The sequence below is a fragment of the Desmodus rotundus genome, chromosome 6, assembly GCF_022682495.2.
Source record: "Desmodus rotundus isolate HL8 chromosome 6, HLdesRot8A.1, whole genome shotgun sequence".
NCBI classification, from domain to species: domain Eukaryota; kingdom Metazoa; phylum Chordata; class Mammalia; order Chiroptera; family Phyllostomidae; genus Desmodus; species Desmodus rotundus.
The window spans coordinates 47,008,791-47,026,848 of NC_071392.1; the positions used below are offsets into that span (position 1 = coordinate 47,008,791).

The 18,058-nt window shown below is 38.1% G+C and overlaps 1 protein-coding gene across 14 annotated transcripts in view; it reads right to left on the minus strand.

Moving 5' to 3' along the window:
- Positions 1–18,058, minus strand: part of SRPK2 (SRSF protein kinase 2) — a 231,135-nt gene that overhangs the window by 90,177 nt on the left and 122,900 nt on the right. The gene's annotated exons all lie outside the window — the stretch shown is intronic.

Genomic DNA, 18,058 nt, shown 5'->3' on the forward strand with positions numbered 1-18,058 from the left:
CCAGGAAGGCAGCATGCCCTACTAACCAGCAACTGGAAGCAGTGAAACACTTTGAAACCCAACTTTCTTGTCAGATCACATCCTCTGCTGCACCAATACTCAGTGGAGAAGGTTGGACAACAGCAGACAATGGAGCAGAGTTTGAAAAGGAAACATTTAGGAAGCACACCCATTGACATAAGATGGTCGTCTGTGGTTATAACCACTTACACCATTCGGACTTCTCCAATCACACAGTGTGTCTCACAAGCCTGAGAGGAGGGAGGCCCAGGAATGTGCATGTTTGGTAAGCACCCCAGGAGGCTCCAATCGAGTCCACACACTAACAATCATTACACTGTATGCATTGTTCTACACTGCTTCATACATAAGGGGCTTGAGCATGCTCAGGTTTTGGAATTGGTCCAGGAACCAATTTCCCGGTTACTGAAGGATGAGTGTACATGAACATGTTAACTACTATCACCATTACCTGCAAGTCCTATTGGACTTTAATGAGCTTTCAAACAAGAAAAATCATGTTCATGTAGAGTTTGGATATTAGGTGTCAAGAAAATCCTTAGCAAAGTGCCAGTTTCAAGCTCTCCAAAAGATGATGGTAAAAAGGATGAAATATGGTTAAACAACGGAACAACTATTCAGTAATAACGACAATAAATACAACACAAATGAACTCAAAAGCGTTGTGCTAAGTGAAAGAAGTCAAACACAAATGACTACAGTATACGCGTCCACTTTAAAAAGGCACCACTGCATTGCCAGGTGCTAAGGAGTGGGGACGGGTACTGACTACCAGGGAACTGTGGGTGCTGATGAAATGTGCCCTCGTGACTGTGGCTGTGCTTATACCACATATGTGTAGACACAACTTACTGAATTGTATACTTAAGATTGGTGCGTTTTTACTTTAAGTAAATTTTATTTTAATAAAGCTGATTCAAAAAAGACCATCATACCCACCAGTGAGTTCTCCCCTGTGAGCTGCTCTTAACAGATGCTGTCCCATTACTCCAATTGGTTAAGGCCCAATGCTTTCAGCTATCAAATAGAAAATTCTACAAATCTCTCCTCAAGTCACTGATATCATTGATAATAACATAGAAAACTCAGTCCTGATCTTCATGGCCTAGTTGTAAGCCACAGACTACCCTGCAAGGGCAGTAATGAACTCGTGAAAAAACAAAAGCTTTAGGGCTGAACATAAGAAGAGCCTTACCTAAGGTGGAAGAGAAATTCAAAACGTAAGAGGGTGCTAAGACTAGCACCCATGAAACCAAATACTGCAAATTACTCTTTCATTCACAGACAACACAATACCATCTCGGTGCAAGTTTATCCGCCAGCTGAAGACTGTCCGGAAACACCAAATCCATCTCTCTGACACAGCAAGGGCTAAGGTATTCCACCAGCCTGAGCATCCCACGGATTTATGACAAAGAGAACTTGTGAGACTCTGATACTCTCCTTTCTTTGTGTCATAAATTGTATGATTCTACCCTAAAGTTCCAAATTCTGCATGATTACCCAAGACAGAGAGATACCTCATTTATGTGTTCAATAAATATTTAACAAACACTATTTCACTGCTAAAAATGAGTTAAATATGGTTCTTCATTCATGGAACCAGGAGTCTAACAGATTAGATCAGAGATGTATGCAAATAATAATATAAAACAAGGCAGACAGAAGCTTGATGACATTACTTCCTTAATTAACTCAATATATTTCAAGGTATACAGTTTCTGGCACTGTTTTCTTTTTTCGATTGATTTTAGAGACAAGGACAAGAACAGAGAGTTGGGGGAGAGGGAAAGGAAGAGGGAGAGAGGAAGAGGAAGAGAGGGGGTGGGGGGGAGGGAGAGAGGAAGAGGGAGGGGGGGAGGGAAAGGAAGAGGGAGAGAGAGAGAGGCAGCAACACCGATTTGTTGTTCTGCTTATTGATACATTTACTGGTTGATTCTTGTATGTGCCCCAACCAGGGATTGAATCCACAACTCTGACATATAGGGATGATGCTCTAACCAACTGAGGACCTAGCCATGGCTCTGGCACTGTTACAATGTCCAGGGGATATAAGGGCAAGAACAAAACACACAGGAAGGCAGAAATGCTCTCTCTGTCTAGTTAAGTCCCAAAAAATTATTGCTTAGAGAAAGGGACAACTGAGGTTGATACATGAATAAGAAAAGGTTCTAACTAAGGAAAGGGCTTTTGAAGCGAGAGGAACTGCGTTAATGAGCATTGGTATGGCAGCTGAAAAGGGCCTGTCCAGCTTTGCTGATATACAAGAGGCCCACAGAAAAATACTGACAGAAATGCCAGATTTTGACAACCTTGAGTGTATACTTTGGAGTTTACTTCTGGCAGGATATAAAATGCCATGCAAAATTTAATTTATGTTAGAAGCCATAACACAATAGTTCTTAAAGAGGACTAGAGCATAATCATATGGAAGCTTTTTCAAAAAACAAAAGCCTAGAACCACGAGATTCTAACTGAATGGGTCTGGAATGTGGCCTGGGCACATGTCATAGGAGACTGATACACACCCACAGTTAAGAATCGGGACTGTAAGGAGTCATTACCCATTCTAAAAGGCATCCAGAAATACGTATGATTCAAATATATACAAAAAAGAAAAGCAGATATAATAAGATACAGGCAAAGAAAGGCAGATACAAGTAAGAATTTCTAATGCTCCAAAGATTTCAAGCTTAGGGTCTCCACTTTAATAAACATATGTTTCTTAAAAAACATATTACACTAATCAAAAGTCTGTTTCAATCACCTACTTCAAAGACAACAGGAAAGTTAGTATCAAGGAATAAGAAATTCAACAACTTTTAGAAAACAAACTGAATGGATAACAACTAGGAAGACCATAAGCAGCTACAACCAAATGTGACTGCAGAAATGGACACTGACCAGAAAGTGTCCACCCTTGGAACACCAGACCCTCAGCATCACAGCCAAAGGCAAAGGCAGGGGAGGTGTCAGGGGTGGGGAAGGGGATGCTGCTGAGCACACAGAGCTCATCGGAATGGAGCCATGGCTCCCTCTCCACATACCCCCCTACTCTGCTCCACCTCCTGTATACCCAGACTGCAATCTTTCCTGAGGTGAAGAATGGACACTTGGCACAGAGGGTATGGTAAGGTATTGAGAGGAGAAAGAGTTTTGATGATGAATAGTGAGAATCTCAGACTCTACTCCACTCTACTCCCAGAACATAAGCCCAGCTCCTCTCTCATCCCTGGACAGGTACACAGAGAATTCTTCATTAAAGAAACTGAGTAGCTGTACTCAATCCAGGCCCATATATAATTACAATAGAATTCTTTTTAAAATACCTCTCCTAAAAACTAGTAGTCTGTAAAGAACATGTCTTGACAAAGGTTAACCACCTATACCCAGGTTCCTTTCAGGCTTTCCACAGTGCTGGGTGTCTCTCACTCTTTACCAGGTATGATGTTGGGTAGACGATGGAGGGAAAGAGGCATTATGCCTTAATGCTTGTGTACTTAGCGATACTATTTCTATGTATGAGGAGTTCATGAGTAAAGAATCCTACTAATGACTAAGTCACAAACCAGTGGCAAGAACAGGCAAAAATTCCCAACAAGCGTATACTTGACCTAGAGGCATACAAACTAAATAGTCTATTCATCACTGATTAGGAGAGTTTTAGAAACTCAAATAATACTAAATACAGCCCCCTCCCAAAAGGGTGGAGTTTAAATGTGGCAAAAAAAACAATGTTTTCTATTCTGAATGCTTTACGTGATTTTGTTTCTCCCAATTTATTAGGTTCATATATAGTTTTGACAGTCTAACTTACAATAACTAGCTAAAATAAAAAATCCTCAATGGTTTGTTAGTATACAAAACACACCACCAAAAAATCCAAAATTAGAATACCAATCTAGTATAATCTTAATCATTGTTTTCACTACAATTCATCTTAATCACTTTGTCCATTAAGACATCCAGATTCCCAGCCCTGATTTTGTCATCCCTGAGGACAAAATGAGTTTAATTTATTTCAAAGGGTATTTTGAGTTGTTTAAAATGTTTTAAACGAACACGGAAGGAGGAGAAACAACAATATAACATGTGCCAAATAATAATCTTTTGAAATCGGAGAGAGATAAGGGTAGAAACTCATCAAATGAATTATAAGACATTAATTTTATTTATTATTTTAAAAGAGTTTATTTATTTACTTTTAGAGAGGGGAAGGGAGGGAGAAAGAGAAGGAGGGTCATCAACATGCCAGAGATACATGGATCAGTCGCCTCTCACATGCCCCCTACTGTAGACCTGGCCCGCAACCCAGCATATGCCCTGACTGGGAATCGAACCAGCGACCTTTTGGTTTGCAGGCCAGCACTCACTCCACTGAGCCACACCTGCCAGGGCAAAACATTAATTTTAAAAATATTAGTAGTATTTATTTGGTAGTCAGGAAATGGAATTTCATGCGAGTGAAATGATCTCAGAAAGAGATTTACTAATTCCATTCAACATCTTTTGACAAAAACCTCTAAAACATATTACATTATTGTCTTAGTACTCTTGTCTTTACAAATTATTTTAATCTTTTCATTAAAACTGGAAAAGTATGTAGTTAGTCATTAAAAGCATGATATTCGAAGTTCACAGACCTGGTTTAACTTCCAGCTCCGTCAGTGTGAGCCCTGTGGCCTTGAACAAGTTATTTCACCTCTCTCCAGCTCCAACAGCCCTCACGCCCTTGTTTGGGTCCCACAAGCATGTGCAGTGGCCTGCTGAATGCATGTGCAGAAAACCTGTACATTTCTTCTGGAATCTCAACCAACATCAAACCAAAGCCAAACGCTACTTTCACCCCAACCACACCTGTTTGCTAACCATACTCTAGACTATTCTCTTTCTACCCATCCCTGATTCCTGATGCTGCTTCTCAATATTCACCCCCCACCCTGCCTTAAATGCCATCTTTCATTGTCCATCTCTGATGGCATGACCTCCTCCCCATTCAACCTTTTACCAGAGCCAACTTGCCAAAACAGAGATATCACCTGTAGTTTTTCTGCTTGAAAAGTAGTATTTATTTTCCTAAAGATTACAAAAATAATACTTGTTCATTATTTAAAATATGTAAATGACAGAACTATAAAGAAATTAATTGTTGGTAGTTAACAAAATAGTCACAGAGATGTCAAGTACAGTACAGAGAATACAGTCAACAATACTGCGGTAACTGTGTGTGGTGGCAGGGGAAATACCAGGGGAACCATGAAGTACAGGATTCTCTAACCACTATGCTGTACTCCTGAAACGAATACAAAATATTAAATGAAAACTGTAATTGAAAATTAAAATGTGAAGTTCATTTTTTTAAAAAGGCCAAATAAGTTATGTGGACACTTTCAATAAATGAGTAAATTACAAGTCCCCCCCCTAAAATTGAATTATTTATTAAAAAATTGTGTATTTATTCTCACATGTTTAAACTTCAGTCACCTTCAAAGCACTCTCCATTTGATGCAGTACACTTATCGACTTTTTTCCAATGCTCAAAACAACTTTAGAACTCATCAATTTTGATGCCTTTTAGTGTTTCTGCCATTTTTTTGTGTTACCTCTTATACACTGGCAAAACATTTCCCTTTGAAGACTTTTTTCATCTGGGGAAACAAAAAAGGTGCTGAAGGCGAGATCATGAACAGGGAGGGTAGGGCACAGGGTACCTGGGGGTCATGCTGGTTTTGGTCAAAAACTGCTTGAACACTCAGCACAGGTGTGCGCAGGTGCACTTGTAAATCACCCATCACGCAATAGGCAAAAGGCACTGAAAGGGTCTTCAAAAAAATTCACTGAAGCTGAATTTAGCTTCTCACAACAATGCCAGCTGGTGCACTGATACAGATGGGTTCCAGAACACTCACCTAGCAGGGAAAGCGTGTACTAGCCTGTCCTCCAGAAGGTAATTCCAGGGGTTTTACTTGGTATCTCCTCATACTACTCCAAATCATGGAAGGGGGTCTAAGAAACCATAGACTTATGTATTATTACATAATACATATACTATACATAATGTTAAATATGTACTATTCTTATTCTGTATAAAACCTCATTTAAAAGGCAGGTAAAAAAAGTTGTGCGTTAAAAAAGAAAAAAACTAATTGTTTGCAAGCATAGTATCCTGATATAAACATAGTATCTCCACATATTCACTCCCAGCTTTTACCCAGGTATATTTTATGTAACTTGAGATCATTCTTTTCATAAGCATTTTTTCTCTGAGTATTACTGCAATAGACAAAGATGACTTTGTCATATAGACCTACCAAAATTACTTAACCATTTGATTTCAGCCTTGGGAGAATGTGTACAATATTGTGAAAAACATCTTCAGTCATACATCACTGCCTGCATTTCACAAATCATTTTCCTGGGTCATAGAATCAGGAATAAATGATCAGGTCAAAGACTATACACACTTAAAAAACACACATACTACCAGTCTGCTACACAAAAATCTGTACAAGTTACACTGCCTCAGCCGTTGAACTGCTTGAGATGGGCTCCTGCCTGCACTCTATTGGGAACCTCCTACCAACAAAAGAAAGGGTTCTTTCCCTGCGGTGGTTCAAAACGTCACTCATAAAGAGCACTCCTTGCTGTCAAAACAATAAATTCACTATAATCAGTAAAGTCTGAAGTTTAAAATCCAAGATTTGATCAAACAACAACTGAGGACAATATTCTAACAACTTAAAGCATTTTAAGCAGAAAATAGTTTATTAACAGCAAACTTATTGGTAAGTTTTAAAACTTCGATTTTCTTACCAGCTTCAGTATCTATTCTGGGTATTGCTAACTCTTTAAACACTTTTATACCTCACATTCCTTGGAAGTTTTCTATCATTACTTACATTTTTTTTTTAAAGGAGCATTCTGGTATAAATACTGAATTGAATCAATAGTAACTGAATTTTAAAAACACACTTCCAAAAGATTTGCACTGTACGTAACTATAACCTTGCAGGCCACTTATTTTATAGCTCTGTGTTTGTTTCACCATGAACAAGACTGATGTAACCCCTAATCTCATGGAGTATTTTGTTGGAATAGTACTGAAATCAGAACAAGGAAGTATAATTTTACTGGTGGAAAAAGCCAGCTAAGCCCTAGTTCTTGCTATGAGCCAGGCACTATCTAAATGGTTTCACATTTATTCAAATAAATTTTTAAACTAATTTTTTTAAAGGCACAAACAGCACAGAAGAAATTTTCTCTACTGATGCAATTACCCTTTGTGGCAAAGAGCCCAAGTGCAGGATAAAGTGGGTGGGGTCCACCACTGACTATACACAGACATCCCTACCCCACCCCAACCCCACACCTGAAGCAGCGCCCAGGGCCTCTCAGTCTGGAAAAGGCTTGTTCAGACCATGTGATTTCACAACACTACCTGCCCAGAATAGGCTCAAAGGCAATAATTCCAAAAAACATCTGTGAATCTCTTCAGTTTAAAAAAACAAACTGCAACAACTGATCTTTGCCATCGCCTTCCAGACCCTTTCCAAAACACCAGCGAAAACGGGAAAGCCTCTTCTGAAGAGGTTCCTAACATGCTGAGGGATCACAGGCTCTCTCCCCACATCTTGATAACCCAGAAAGAACACAAAATTGAAGCCTGTTCCTTCACAGTGTCTCCCTGCCAGAACTTCCTACCTGAATTTATCTCCCATCTCAGCTCAGCTTTGCCCTTCTACCTCATAAAAGCCATTCTTCCTTACTCTTGCTTGCCAAATTACACTCTTCCTTCCACAGTCAAATCGAGTTTGATCAACGCCCTGTGAAGTGTCTGTGTCTTCCACAGATCTTGACTATAATGCTTCCTGCAGTCCCTCTTGCGTTTTAACTAACTGCGGTTTCCTCTCCCACTAAGAGGTGTTACCACTTCTTCCACACCACCCAATTCCCGATCCGGTACCTTGCACATGGTAAAATTTCAAAACTGTATTCTTACTCTTGCCAATTTAGATACTTAAGATGAAGAACAAAAGAATTCTGGAAAACTGAGTTCTTGCTAAACAGGTATTTAGTCTGTAAGGTAAAGAACACAACAAATGTTCAAACATTAATTTAAATACAAGGATGGGCAAAAGTTGTTTTATAGTCGTGAATACACCTATTTATTCTTGTATTACTTATTGTATTACAACTGTAAACCTACTTTTGCCCACCCCTGTATATGAAATTACTTATTTTATTTTTTAAAATATTTTATTTATTTTATCTTTAGAGAGATGGGGAGAGAGGAGGACATACATCGATGTGAGACAGAAACATCATTTGGAAGCATTGACCAGGGAACCCACTACCCAGGCATGTGCCCTGACCAGGAATCAAACCAGCTACCTTTCGCTTTGGGAACGACACCCAATTAACTGAGCCACACCAGTCAGGGCATTTCCTTATTTTAAAGGAATATCTAATAAATCCTTTCCTACCCTTTATTTTTAAAAATAAATTAAATGTCAAACACAATAAAGTTATTTACCTTACAATTCTGGATAATATATATGTGAATTTTTTTAAAACAAAAAGCCTTACCTGCAAATCCCATCAGTACTGTACAAGAGCCTGACAGTGAAGTGTTCGACACAAACAAAGCTCACGCCACCACACGCACTATAGTGAGGACCATTCCAAACTGAGAACCACTGTCTGTTTTCTTCTTCATTAAAATATGCTTGTAAGAGTGATATTTTGTCTTCACAAAGTAGTAACTGACCTTCAAAAGACACTAAAAACTGTAAAAGACTCATACACACAGGATGTTGGTCAAGTACCCTCACTCAACAAGTATTTCTAAAAGAGCAACTGCGTTCCATGCGTTAGGCTGGGCACTACACTGATTTACAAACAAGGGGACAGAATTTCCAATGAGGAAACCCACACAACAGCCAGGTTTGCTTGCATTAATGACTATAACCATGTTACCTCTTTGGTGATTTTTAAGCAACAGCTTAGAGAAGCAAATTAGGTTTTCATTCCACTAGCAGGTGCATGTCCAGCATGTTCTCACACAAAAACGGTTTATATTATGGTGTCAGTTGGAATTGTCAACTTTGGGTTTTATCAAATTTCTTTCATGTGGAAAGGAGGACAATAAAGTAATAAAAGCATAAACACAAAGCCGGCTTCCTGAAACCAGTTGTAACAAACAGAACTTAAAACTATAGATCTAGGAAATGGTGGTATTACTTTTAAAATTATTATAAAGTTTAAGAAAGCTAACTCATGAAGAAAAAACACCCAATACCTAATGGTACATCTAAAGGTTCTGTAAACATTTATAAATTGTATTATGAGGAGAAACCAATTCTCTGTTATCATCATTTCAAGTACCTCCATTACTCTTCAAACAGGTATGGGGTCCCTCACTATCTGGTATCTGTGGGGGATGAGTTCCAGGACTCCTGCAGATACCAAAATCCCCAGATGCTCAAGACCATTATATAAAATGGCATGGTATTTGCATATAGCCTATGCATATCTTCTCATATACTTTTAATCATCTCTAGGCTATATATAATACCTAATATGATATAAATACTATGTCAACAGTTGTTATATTGTATTGTTTAGGGAATGACAAGGAAAAAATGTATGTACATGTTCGGTACAGACACAACCACTGTAGACCTACCACATAGGTCACATCAGCAACGATACACATATAAGTTTTTTTCTCCAAATATTTTCAATTAGCTGTTAGTTTAATCTGCTGATATGGAACCCACAGAGGGCCAACTATACTTTGTTAGACAATCTTAGCACCTTTCTTTGTTCCATCTTTAAAGAGAAAATAAGTTTTTAAATTAAAACCAAACTGAAAAATAAATACTCCTCTGTAAATAAAATAATTATAAAATTTGTTTTAGTGCTCTCAAAAAACATGTTAAAAATAACTAAAACAGGCAGACAACTGTAATTGAATAACAATAAAATTTTTAAGAAATGACTAAAACAGTCATCTTCCTATAGAAAGCTGACTTCTCATTGAGTTCTCTGCATTTATCACCTATGACCTAATACAACACTTAGTTTTCCCCTCCCGGGGAAGAGCACCATCTGTTCCATACCTCAGTAATGACCAGGGAAGCCTCGGAGTCATCCTCAACTTCAGCCCATTGCCCCTAAATCTAACTGGCCACCAATGAACAGGCCTGCCTCTTTGATATCTACAGATGCTGCAGTTTCCACTCTCACTCCCTGCTGGGTACAGGCCACAAACACCCTCAAGTGAATCATTCCATTTCCCTCACCCTCCACTCACCCAGTGTATGTCCCACCCTGTAGTGAGAGTGGTCCTTCAAAAACCCAAATATGAGTTTCTCATTCCCTTCTCAAACCCTTCAGCCAACAAGGTAAAGCAAAGTATTCTTAGTATGATAAATACAACTCAGACAATCTGGGCCCGGCTTAGTGCTCTAGCCTCATCTCAACCCCCTCGTTCTTTCTTTTTCTACCTCTTTTTTAACATAGTTCATTGTTCCCAACATACAAAACAGGTATATCCACCTGCAATATTAACCAACCTTAACATTTAGTCATATCAGCTTCAAACCTCTTAAAATTAAGGAATAATTTATCATAAACAGGGTTGAAGCCCCCCCCCAATTCCTTTCCCCTCTTCCCACAGTGGTAACAGGTATTCTGAAATTTAGATTCATCATTCCCATGCATGTCTTTATACATTAACCATATAGCTTATACCAATAAACATTATATTGTATTATACTCTGTGTGTCATTCTGTAATTTATTTTTCACTCAATTTGTCTTCTGAGATTTATTCATTGTTGAGGAAGATAATTCCAGTTCTCATGTTTATTACCCAATAGTATTATTACACTGTCAGAATACTCACCAGTATATTGAGCCCTTTTCTCAATGAATATTTCGGATATAACACTTTACATTATTAAAAACATGTTAAAATTTTCACACACATCACCTTGTACACATGTACAAGAATTTCCCAAAGGCAGTCTTTGCCAAGTTATTCAACAACTCATGAAATCAACATTGTGGTTCACAGACAGTATTTTATTAAAAATGGAATAAAGTAGAAAATACCTAAGTGTGTTTCACATATTAACAGTACTATTTCTTTTCAATATATTTCAGTTATACAGGAACTGACCTGTGTTTGTATTGAGTCAAAAATAATAAAACACGGAACCCACTGCTTGAAGGTGTATATATAGAAGCAAAAACTACATGAGTAGAATATGCACGTCTTCAACTCTGATAACCTGATCATTTAAATAATTATCCACCTGGTATTTTTCTCCAAAGTGTGAGGTAGAGCTCTAATATTAGTTTATTCCATATGGATAACCGAACTATCAGTTAAAATACATCTTGCCATTATCCCTATTGTATTTCATGAATTTGGTGTGTTGAACTACTATGTATATAGTGAACTAAACATCCTCCCTGGCCAGAAAAAGTTGCAAATGTTTATTTGCTAAGCCAAAGTTAAACTTTTCATGAGAAAAAGCCCTAATCTCAAACACGCATGAGCTTAAGTATAAAAAGGGTGTTTAATGTCAAATCAACTGATTCCCTTTCCTTTCCAAAGCTTTCATAATCGTGTTAATAAAGTTAAATTTACCTAGAACACTGCCATCATCCAAAAATTGTCAATAAAGTTTGGCTTGCTTTTCTGCCTTGTAAAGGCAGTAAATGATCACTTTTATTTAAGACTAGCAACTAGCCTCTCTCCATTCTCACGAGACAGTCATTGGTGCTACTAACCCTGGAGCAGGCTACCGAGAGCTGCCAACCAGCAGTCAGGATCTCCTGCTGCAGTCACTTTCCATTGAAGACTCATATTTGAAATCATGAGCTGTTCCCATCTGTGTCACATTCTGGATGAAGGGTGGCAGGGCTTTCCAATCATCCGCCAGCCTCTCAGGCTGATGACGGCCACCATACTCCCCCACTCAAAGTCACTCTTAAGTATGACGCATAGTTTACATTTCCATTCAGAACATCTCAAAACTTCTAAATTTGGTGAAAATCTGCCTAGCCATTTTTATATTGTAATTACAGATACAGAAATTTAATTTTATTTATAAAGTTAATAGGCTATGTCTAGAAAGCAAGTACTCTTAAGACTGTGGAGAAAATAGAAAATAAGTCATTAAAAATATTTACCAAAAATACACTGTACTTATTTCTTACAAAATTTCTTACAACTGAACTCAAAAAAAAAAAAAAAAAAGTAATTAGTGAGGTTATATACCTGTGCTGCCCAGAACCCGTGTAAGATAGACACCAGCCATGTGTGGTTACTTAAATTTAACTTTTAATTAATTAAAAATAAATGAACCAAAAACTCAGTAGTCGTACCAACTACATCGCACGTGCTCAATAGCAACGGGGGCAGGCAGGGGGGGCAGCACACTGGCAGAATTACCGTACTGGACAGAACACTTCCATTACCACAGAAAGCTCTACTGAACAATGCTGCTATGAAATTTAAGTTGTAAACTGTGTTAATAAAATTATCTTTAAAATAAAGCTTTTTAGCACAAAGAACAAAATTCTATTAAGCCTCAGAAACTAAAGCCCTCCAAAATATGTTCATAGCTATGTCAAAACATTAAATCTATTTTCAATATAAATATAAAATTATACTTGCCTGTGAAGCATTCAGGACACTATCATATTTATGTATTTCCCAGTATACAAAATAGAAGAATTTTTTTTGCTTTATTTAAAAAGAAAAACCCACTGCATTTGTATTCAAGGAATAAATAAAATTCATGCTTGAAAGATATCCATGTCACCAGCGGCAAAGAACTCACCCTCAAGGAAAAAATGCCCCCCCTTTCAAGTTTGGGGTTAAATAAAAAGAATATACTGACTGAGATATCAAAGAAAGAGAGCAGTAATCTAGTTCAGCTGCACTCAGGAGCAAGTCATTTCTCATCTCTGGCCTCCTCTACCCTTCTGTGTTAAGACTACAGGAAACACCTTAGTAGTAAGAACTGGGTGCATGTCCCTTTTTCCCCTAGAATCAAGAGCACATAACTCCCAAACCCAATAATAACGGCAAATAAATAACTCTTACAACTTACTAACAAAAAATGACTTAATTTAAAATTGAGCAAAGGATCTTACTATATCCCCAAAGACAATATACAAATGGCCAATAAGCACATGATAATAAGTATGATGGTCAACATCATTAGCCATCAGGGACAAGAAAATAAGAAAACCATGAGTTGCCACTTCACACCTAATAGGATGGCTATAATAAAAATAAAGACAGATAATAACAAGTGTTAGCAAGGATGTGGGGAAATTGGAAATCTCTCACATTACAGTTGAGAATGCAATGAGGAGGGGGGCGGAGTCACTGGAAAATAATCCTGCAGTTTCTATGAAATATTTAACAGAAAAATTACCATGTGACCCAGCAATTTCACTTCTAAGTATATACCCAGAAGAAATGAAAACATATACCCACACAAAAATTCTACATGAAATGTTCATAGCAACATCACTCAAAATTGTCAAAAAGTGGAAAAAACCAAATGTCCATCAACTGAGGAATGTATAAACAAAATGTAGTATATGTACACAACGAAACACTATTCAGCAATGGAAATGCAATACTGATATATGCTACAGTGTGCGTGCCTCCTTGAAAACACTATGAAATATCAGAGAAGCCAGTAACCAAAGACAATGTGTTGTATGTGTCCATTTCCACAAAATATTCAAAATAGGTAAATTCATAAAGAAAAAGTAGGTCATTGGTTGTCTGTGTCTAGGTCATTGGTTGTCTGTGTCTAGGTGACTGATGGGAAATAGAAAATGACTGCGAAAGCATACAGAATTTTTTTTTGAGGCAATAAAAATGTTCTAAAATTGATTGTAGTGATGATTACACAACTATGCAAATATATCAAACATCAATGGCTTGTACTCTTTAAATCGGCAACCTACGTGCTTGCTATTTGAATTAGAGCTCAGTGAAAACATATGTTTGTGTGTGTGTGTGTACATGTAAAATTTAAACTCATAGCTTATCAACTTTCTATTAAGCTTGCATTGTTCTATTTAGGCTTATTAAAGAGAGAGATGGGGATACCGTACAAAACAAGTGAGTCACATAATGAGCCAGAGAACATGACAAAAATCAAAAAGCATCTGAGCCCAAGCCTGACTGTGCTCTATCCCAAGGTTTTATCAATGGTAAAGAGGATTCCATATCCCAAAATTGTGCCCTTGAGTTAGAAGATGATTCCCCAGTTCTCCCTTCAGAGCCCCCAAAGAAAAGCATCTGTTATTTTACAACCTCATCCAGAAAAATTTCATGATACTGGGTTGGGCAAAAAGTTTTTTTTTTTCTGTAAAATAAAAGACACATTTTTTCATTTTCACCAATAACTTTATTAATTTAGATATTTTTTCATTTTACCAATAACTTTATTGATTTAGATATTTAATGTTATACCCACTGGTATAATTATACCACTCCGGTACGAGGGGAGAAGAGGACTCACGGCAAGGCTGCAGCTGACAGACCCAGCGAGGTGGTGGATTGTGGAGCAAGGTGGGCAAAGCTGCAGCTGGTGGATCAGGCAACAGAAAATACAACCCCAGGGCAACCACAGGGCTTCAGCGTGGGGAAATAAAGCCTCAAACCTCTGACTGAAAACTCCTGTGGGGAGGAAACGAAGATGGAGGCGTAGGTAGACACACTGCGCCTCCTCACACAACCCAAAGAAAGACAACAACATTTAAAAAAAAAACAACAAACCAGAACTGACAGAAAATCGAACTGCAAGGAAGTCCAACAACCAAGGAGATAAAGAAGAAACATCAATCCAGACCAGTAGGAGGGGAGGAGACAGGCAGCGGGGGCAGAGAGGACTCGTAGCAACGCGGCCGGACCTAGAGACTGGCGGATTGTGGGACAAACGGGGCAGTCAGTGCGACCGCTAGCAGACCCCGTGGCCCCACATTCGCACATAGATAAACCAGGAGGAACGGCCGGGGAGCAAAGCAGACCACGCAACCCAGGGCTCCAGCACAGGGAAATAAAGCCTCAAACCTCTGATTGAAAATGCCCGTGGGGGTTGAGGCAGCAGCAGGAGAAACTCCCAGCCTCACAGGAGAGTTCGCTGGAGAGACCCACAGGGTCCTAGAATGCACACAAACCCACCCACCCAGGAATCAGCACCAGAAGGGCCCAATTTGATTGTGGGTAGCGGAGGGAGTGACTGAAAACAGACAGAGTACAGCAAGCACCATTGCTTCCTATCGGACCACTACCCCACATACAGTGTCACAGTACAGCAACCAACATTACCCCGCCCTGGTGAACACTTAAGGCTGCACCCCTTTACATAACAGGGGCACCAAGACAAAAAATAATGGCCCAAATGAAAGAACAGATCAAAGCTCCAGAAAAAATACAACTAAGCAACAAAGAGAAAGCCAACCTGTCAGATGCACAGTTCAAAACACTGGTCACCAGGAAGCTCACAGAATTGGTTAAATTTGGTGGCAAATTAGATGAAAAGATGAAGGCTATGCTAAGAGAAACAAAGGAAAATGTACAGGGAACCAATAGTGATGGGAAGGAAACTGGAACTCAAATCAACGGTGTGGACCACAAGGAAGAAAGAAACATCCAACCAGAAAAGAAGGAAGAAACAAGAATTCAAAAAAATGAGGAGAGGCTTAGGAACCTCCAGGACATCTTGAAACGTTCCAACATTCGAATTATAGGAGTGCCAGAAGGAGAAGAGGAAGAACAAAAGATTGAAAACTTATTTGAACAAATAATGAAGGAGAACTTCCCCAGTTTGGCAAAGGAAATAGACTTCCAGGAAGTCCAGGAAGCTCAGAGAGTCCCAAAGAAGCTGGACCCAAGGAGGAACACACCAAGGCACATCATAATTACATTCCCCAAGATTACACAGAAGGAGAGAATCTTAGAAGCAGCAAGAGAAAAGGACACAGTTTCCTACAAAGGAGTTCCCATAAGGCTGTCAGCTGATTTCTCAAAAGAGACCTTACAGGAAAGAAGGGACTGGCAAGAAGTATTCCAAGTCATGAAAGGCAAGGACCTACATCCAAGATTACTGTATCCAGCAAAGCTATCATTTAGAATGGAAGGGAAGACAAAGTGCTTCTCAGATAAGGTCAAGTTAAAGGAGTTCATCATCACCAAGCCCTTTTTATATGAAATGTTAAAGGGACTTATCTAAGAAAAAGAAGATAAAAAATAGGAACAGTAAAAATGACAGCAAACTCACAGTTATTAACAACCACACCTAAAATAAAAACAAAAGCAAACTAAGCAAACAACTAGAACAGGAACAGAAAACCACAGAAATGGAGATCACATGGAGGGTTATCAACAGGGGAGTGGGAGGGGGAGAGGGGGGGAAAGGTACAGAGAATAAACAGCATAAATGATAGGTGGAAAATAGACAGGGGGAGGGTAAGAATAGTGTAGGAAATGTAGAAGCCAAAGAACTTATAAGTATGACCCATGGACATGAACTATAGGCGGGGAATGTGGGAGGGAGGGGATGGGCAGGATAGAGTGGAGTGAAGGGGTGGACATGGGACAACTGTAATAGCATAATCAATAAAATATATTTTAAAAAAGTATATATACCAATGACATGCCCTTAATACCTCTCACATTTGTTCCAGTTTTTAAAAACAACTATATGCATATAGGTGTATGAAATAGGCACATTCCTGCTGATGATGAATGTAAACTGATAAAATAACTGGGAAATACGTTATCAAAAACCTTAAAAATCATCCTACCTTGCAATCCTTAGAAATTTGTCCATGGAAAACAATCCAAACATTTTTCAGTTAAAAGAGTAAACAATGATTCTTGATAAATTTATCAAGAATCATTGTTTATACTTAACAAACACATTACAGGACCCTATAAGTCATACATTCTTGAATTTACTTAAAAATAAGATTTTGTAAATGACATTTAAAAAGAGTCTGAAATATAACATTAAAGCAAAATGGCAATATAAAAAACTGTAAAAGATTGTTATTATTCAAATACTTGTTACCTAAAGTCTCTTAAAGTGGTGAGGTTGCAAAAATGAAGTAAATAACACAACAATATTCATGAATGAACTGACCAGTCATAAAATTAAATCCTATTCTAGTATCTTTCTCTCCTTGGAAAAAAATAAACACAGATTTGTTTAATGGAGGCACAGATCAATTAATTAGCCTTTCACCGAAACAAAGCACTGACACCACAATGCACATACAGTTCAACAGAACTGAAAATCTCAAAAATATGGTAAGATTTCATGGTGACCATAAAATAGATGTTGACTTTAAAAACGAGCAAAGCTACTGACAATAAGAACCTAGAAGACCAAGTAAAAACTACATAAGACAAAATCAACTAACATAATGCATTAACAGGCATTCAAAAGAATACAACTTGTACGTTAAAGATTAAGGAGAGATCGCTGGAAAAAGAGATGAAATGCTCAACAACTTTCACAAAATGAGGCTCTCTTAATTCCTGTAAAACTCATGTATGAAGTGGAAAATGCCTGGAGGCGGGGCGGATATGGCACCAGAAACAACATTCGAGCCATTCTTTGTTCATTCTGTGAGCCGGCTCTACAGCCGCAACAATGGCAAGTTTTATACAGTGTAAGACTAATGTAATTTTAATAATTTATCATTATTTTTATATCAAGATAAGTCCCAGTTAAACCTTTATCACTAACGATGTGAAATTTAGGGCCCTCCTTAATACAGATTCACATTTACATTTTTCTTATTCCAGTAACGATAAGATAAACTCCATTACACAAAAATAAAAAATAGACAAGAAAAAGACTACAAAATATACCAGCATTGCCACTGAAATGTGAGATTATGGGTAATTATTTTAAAGATTAGAATTAAACAAGTACTGTTTGAAACAACAGAAATATATTAAGTAATTAAGATTTTGAAACATATGC